The following is a 7,127-nucleotide window of genomic DNA, read 5'->3' as shown; positions in this document are numbered from 1 at the left end:
AATTTTTTGGTAAATTACCGACAAAAAATCTGTCAGAAAATTTGACGTTTTTAGTGAAATAAAGGGGACGATTATCGAAGAAAAATCTGTCGGTAGCAGAAAAAAATCTGTTGGTAAATTACCGATGGAAAAAAATCGGTCAGTAAATAATTTCCAACGAAGCTTTTACAGAGGGACAAAATCGGTCGATAAACAAAAATCTATCTGTAATAAAGACCAAATATGTCTGTAAATCTGTTTGTAATAAGCAATTTTCTAGTTGTTAACGTAAATATCATTTGTTCTTATTCTACTATGGAGATTCTCTTGTATAGCTCATCCTCTTCAAGATGATATGCTTGATCTTTGGGTTGAAAGAGTTATATGCCAGCCATTGAAAAACAGGGAGTGTGAACACCTGCAAAAGACACTTCGATGCTCAAATTAGCATTTGGGGTATTTTCTTATGAACTAATTAACTGGGCCTGAGAAAATACCTTATCCTTCTACTTAAGCTGCTTTTATAAGATAAAGAGAAATATAATCATTTATCCATTTCGATTATCTTGCTCATGGGAATGAAGTCTCATTATCGTTTTCAAATCATTTATAGCTATCCATCTCAATATTCAAGTTATAGTCTGTTACAACTAAATTATAATGAATGGATCATAGTCTCCAAATTTAACCTAGAAGTATTTATTTTGGAATAAAACAAATTGTATTTAAATAAATTGAGCTATAACTCAATTTTGGAGGTTAGAACTCCTAGATCGACAGTGCTTTATGAATATAAGTTTCTGAAAATGAAAAGATTAGTATCAGTTTAAAAAGTAATTAAAATCTATTAAAAAGTTTATATATATTAAAAAGCTGAAAGTTGAATCGTTTTGGTAATAGTGTTATAAAATCATATGACGTCATAAGAAAAGTAAATAGTTATCATTACTAGTTTATTAAAAAAAAAACTAACATGCAGTTTGAAATTTATGATAAATTTACTGTAGGTTGCATTGGAAAGTAATTTTTTGAAAGGCAAAAAAAGGGATTTGAAGAGAAGATGAGTAAGAGAGATTCGTAATCCCTCTTCTACCTTTGTTCTTTATTTTTGTCTGTCTTTTTTGTGTGGTTGTTTTTCTCAAAATTTTATCATCAAAAGAAAACTCACTATTATTGATGAGAATGATTGTTATATTTGGGTTGATAATGACAATAAAATAATAGTGTCTCTGTTTGTTGATAAAGAGAGTATAGAAAAAATAGCTAAGTCCCGTATTATAAAAGTTAGTGAGAAAAGAAAAATAGAGTTGTTGCCATGTGATCCGTCAGAATAGGTACATCACATAAGGAATTATTTTTATTTTTTTATATCTATAGTTGCATAATTCATGAACTTAGATTAAAGCTTCCATTTACAAAGTTTAAATGTGCAATATTGAAACAATTGAAATGCGCAACGTCGCAACTGCACCCAAAAGGTTGAGATTTTTTAAAAACTTTGAGATTTTGATGAAAATTTTGGAAATTGAACCTTCTATTATAGTGTTATTTTCATTGTTTGGAGCGAAGGGGGTTTGAAAAGAGAATGTGGGTGAATTTAAATAGTAGTCTGAGTTGGGCAATTTTTGGTTTATATAAATCTTCATCAAAGATTTTAAGAAAATATTCTTGAAGGTTAGATTAGTAGAGGAGGAATATCCATTTTATTGGAATGAAAATATTGTTGAAAAATTCCCTTTATATTGGCATTCGAAACCTTAGCAAATTTTGGGTTCAGAAGTGATTAGTGAGATAGATGAAAAAGTGTTAGAGTTTTTGGTTGAACATACTTCTTCCAACAAATTGATATTTGTGATAGAAATTCTTCGTTGGGAAGAAAATAGGGGTGTTGTGATGAGATATTTGCGTAAATGTTTTAGGTATGTTTTGAGTTTGTCTGCAAATTGTATGTGATAAGTTGCATTTTGTTTTGGTAAAATGTAGGTGAAAAATATTCGAGTGTTACTGCTAAATCCTTAAGAGCTCATATCAGAAGAAAAAATGCCAAAAAGAAATGTTCGACCTCTAATGTTGATAAAGGTGACACAAAAGTAAAGGTCGTGCAAAGTATGCCTAGGAAAAAGCCAATTAGCATTAAGAAGAGAAAAATAGAAGTAACTGTTAAGACAAGTAAGATAGAAGATGCAATAAGTTTAAGTGAAAAAAGAAAAGATATTCCTTTAGAGGAGTTGGCTGGCTTTATTGAAAACCAAACAAAATTACACGGGTTTATTGATGAGAGTGATACTTCATCATTATGTAATGAGAGGTTTCCCTATAAGGTGATTTCTGACGAGTATGGGTAATCCACAAGTGATGTTGCTTTGGTGAAAAGTATTGGTGATGTAGGTGTGGATCAAAAGTCAAGTGGGTATAACTAACCTTAATTCACGAGTCCTAACCAACTTACTAATTGAATTTAATAAAAGGTTAGCGTTAGTAAAAACAAGGTCAACTAACAGTACAACACTAAATTACTAATCAAAATTGGACATTAATGACTCAAGGTCACCCAATTTCTCAACCCTAAGCCAAGAAAATGAAAATCTACTCCATAACTAATGTAAATGTTTTATCAAACACTTGGTGTGCATAAAAGAAAAATATCATAAATAACAAGAATTAACAAAACTATAACTAACCAATGCAAGAATTTAACACTAACAACTTAAATAAGCATAAATAAAACTTAGAACATCAATTTCATTCATTGAAATCTAGAATTCATATAGTTCATCAAAGTAGAAAATAAAATAAAGTAAACTTAACAAGAAATCTAAGTAAAATAGTGTAAAAAAATAAAAAAATAAGAGCAAAACTACAATTAAACAAGATTAAAATTCAAAACCAGAGATGAAACTGAAAAAAAATTCCTAGAAAACTTAGAGAGATATTGGAGCTTCTCTTACTAAAAAACTATGAGTAAAACTTAGAGAAATATGAAAATTGAGTGTATGAGAGAGTGTATGAATTCCCTCCAAGCTTGCTTCAAATATGACTCAAAAAATGGTCTGAAATGGGCCAAAAAGGCTCCCAAATCGCAAGTCACATGCTGTTTTAAGTGAGTCACGCACTGAGTATGGTGTGTACACATGCATGGTGCATTTGCATATCTACAACTTTGCCAATTCTTCATTTTTTCATGAAATATCTCCACTTTTGCATGCTTTTCTTCTATCTTTCAAAATCATTCTTGCTTCTTAAACCTTAAATAACTTAAACAAATATATCAAGACATCGAATAAAATAAAAGTAGAATAATTTGATAATTTCAAAGGCCTAAAAATCATATTTCAATCAATTAAGCACAATTAAGAAAAAATTCATAACAGCATGCATTTTTAAAGAATAAGTGCTAGTTAAGTTGATAATTTCACTCTTTTCAATCTAAAAAATATCATAAATTATGAATTTATCAGGTATGTAACTCCATGAGTCGAGATTGTGAGTTCTGATAATCAGAGATAAAATGTGTGCATAGAGAGGCTTGAAAAATCTCCAAAGAGATCATGGCATCACATCGATAGACCAAGCAGAACGGTGTTTCTTGAGTTTCTTGAGTTGTGGATTGAATGGCAATATTGTATCCCATAAAATTTCAGGTATAAAGTCAACCTACAAGCCTTTAATGTCATCAAGCTTTTTCCTTAAAGTGTGTAAAATAACATTATTGGCTGCCTTAGGCAATCTATTCGATAATGGGTATTCTACTGAAGATAAATGTTGTTGAACCTTAAAGTTCTATAAAAAGAAACAAAAATTTTTTTGTCAATAAACTATTAATCATTATCAATAATTATATGTTGTGGAATACCAAACTTACAAATGATGTTTTTTTTTAAACAAATGAAATTACTTTATTTGATGTTATTTTTGCTAATGGTTGAGCTTCAATCCTTTTTAAAAAATAATCAATTCCAACAAGGAGAAATTTTACGTGAGCAAGAGCCAAAAGAAATTGTCCTAAAATTTCTAGCTCCCACTTTTGGAATGGCCAGCTTACCTTAGTTGAATATAATAAATCACATGGTATATGAATTATATGTGCGTGTTTTTGACAATATCACGAAGCCTTACTTTATCTTTACAATCACGTTGCAAAGTCGATCAAAAGAAACCTGCTCTCAAAATCTTAAGACTAAACTTTGGCTCCCAACATGAGGACCGTAAACTTCTTCATGTGCTTCAACAAGTGCTAAGTCTACTTCTAAAGAACTTAAACATTTTAAGAGAGGATGTGAGAACCCTTTCTTATAAATGTCAATTCCAAATAATCTAAAAAAAAACTAACTTGTCTTTTAAATTCCTTAGGATTAGAAACGTTGGATGAACCTCTCTTGTTTGTAAGTAAGAAACGTATGGAGATCTCCAATCGGATACTTGAGATACATTTAATATAGGGGTTAGATGCACACTAGGGGTTGCTAGTGTAGATTGTAATAATGATGCAGTATGAGAATGTAAACAAGTAGTAGCTAACTTGGATAACATATCAGCTCAACTATTTTGTTCTCTAAGTATGTGTTGTATATCAAAATTTTTAAAATATGAGATTAAATCCTTAATAGTAGCTAGATATTTTTTTAATAAAGGATCTTTTACTTGGAAAACATTGTTTACCTATTGTACTATAAGTAAAGAGTCACAATATACAATAATATGACGAACTTGAAGATCTCGAGCCAAACGAAAGCCAGCCAGGAGTGCTTCATATTCAGCTTGATTGTTGCTTGTTTAAATAGGAATTGTAATTAATGTTCTAGTACAACTCCCTGGCCACACTTGATTGCTTGATTAGAGTCTCTTCTCTAAATATATCCATCAATGTACTTGTCCAAATGATCCTGTCGAACTTATATTTCTAACAAATCTTTAACAACAACACAATCATTAGTTGTATGACCATAATTTTAATGAAAAGCACAATATTTGAATTTGTCAATTTTTTCAAATATTGATATGTATCAGCCTTTTAAGATGGCTTAATGAGCTTAAAGTTTAAAATTGTCTTAATAATGTCTTCTCTTTTAGTGTTGAACTGTGTATACGATTCGTATGTGGAACAAGTCGAAAAGGCATTTTGGAATCTCTGCCACTATCATAATCTTTAGGAGCACTATTTTTCTCTAAACCTTTGACCTTTTCACAAAATGCAGCTAAAGTTTTAGACTTGGCTACAACAATAATTTCTTGAAACTTTCCTTGCTGAAGTACACTTTTGATGGAATGAAGATGAACCTCTAGATGGAGATAAGGAATATTCATTACTATCTTTGTAAAATCGAGTCACATAATCTTATAGTCTTTCATATTGTCTCTACTTAATTGTACTCAAATAATTTGAATCATGTAGGTATATAGAGTAGGCTACAAATTGATTCTCAAAAAGCTTGGCCAAATCCAAAAAACAAGAAATAAATTTTACAGGCAAAAAAGTAGGAAACAACGACATAAAATAAGAAAAGAGGCACCATTCACGAGCATCATGGAATGAAATTTTGTATATGCTTCTTTGGATCTCTATGTCTGTCATAAGGCTTTAAAATCAAAGGCAAAGGAAAGTGTTGAGAAAGTTGGAAATTCATGACATCAGCAGTGAATGGTCCAGCAGTGTTTTGTCCGTCTGTTTGAGCCGCAGGTTGATTATTGCCCTACCTTTGTGTCTCTAAGACATGAGTTGGATTAGATTCGCCTTCCTCATCTTCGTCATTTGATCTCCTACATTATTTTCGTTGTTGTCGTTGTTTGTTATCTGAGCATTAGTAAACTCGGCTAATTGATTTGCGATCTGTTGGTTTTCTATCGCCATACGCTAATTAGCTTGTTGTAACTCTGTCACCATACGAAAAAACACAAATGATGTTGGAGGAGGTTAATTGTCAGTTGTGGTTAATCTTGAGAGTTGGAGCACAAAAAGACAAACAACAACAACAACAACAACAACAACAAAACCTTGTCCCACTAGGTGGGGTCGGCTACATGAATCAAACGAAGTCATTGAGCTCTGTCATATATCATGTCTATAGAGGGACCGTTTACATGTATATCTCGTTTGACCACTTCATGGATGGTCTTCTTAGGTCTTCCTCTACTTTTCACCCCTTGTCCATCTTCCATCTCATCCACCCTCCTGACTGGGTGTTCTGTCGGTCTTCTTCTCACATGTCCAAAACACTTGAAACGCGATTCTACCATCTTTTCCACAATGGGTGCTACTCTAACTCTCTCCCTTATATCTTCGTTCCTTATTTTTTCCAATCGCGTATGACCACTCATCCATTTCAACATCTTCATCTCTGCCACACTTAACTTATGTTCGTGCTCCCCTTTGGCCGCCCAACACTCCGTACCATAAAGCATAGCCAGTCTTATAGCAGTGCGATAGAATTTACTTTTAAGTTTCAAAGGCACTTTTTTGTCATATATAAAACCAAATGCACTTTATCATTTTGACCAACCTGCTTGGATTCTATGATTTACATCTTGTTCATTCTCTCCATTATCCTGTATGATGCACCCAAGATATTTAAAACTTTTAATTTTTTGTAAGATGTTTTCTCCAATCTTCACCTCTATATTAAGATTTTTCCTTCTCAAACTGAATTTACATTCCATGTATTCTGTCTTACTACGTCTTATTATACGCAGACCATACACTTTTAAAGTTGGAGTACAAAAAGAAAATTATTTTTTTAGCGCTATGGTGAACGTCAATTTTCTTATTCAACTATAGAGATTCTCTTATTCTACTATGCTTGATCTTTGGGCTGGAAGAATTATACGTCAATTACCAAAAAATAAAGAGTATGAACATTTTTAAAAAATACTCCAATATTTAAAGTAGTATTTGAGGTATTTTTTTATAAACTAATTTATTGGGTCTGAGAACATATTTTCTCCTTCTGCTTAAATTGTTTTTATAAAATAAAGAAAAATATGGTCGTTTATCTATTTTAATTATGTTGTTCATGAGAATAAAGTCTCATTATTGTCTTTTTATCATTTATAGCTGTCTATTTTAATATTTGAGTTATAGCTCATTATAACTTGGTTATAATAGAGTCGATCACCATTAATTTAATCGAAGCAAAAAAGGGTTTTCATATATT

Source organism: Arachis ipaensis, chromosome B5 (genome assembly GCF_059453495.1).
Source record: "Arachis ipaensis isolate K30076 ecotype BB chromosome B5, ASM5945349v1, whole genome shotgun sequence".
Lineage (NCBI taxonomy): Eukaryota > Viridiplantae > Streptophyta > Magnoliopsida > Fabales > Fabaceae > Arachis > Arachis ipaensis.
The sequence above is the reverse complement of the archived record's forward strand: the minus strand, read 5'-3'. Positions refer to the sequence as shown.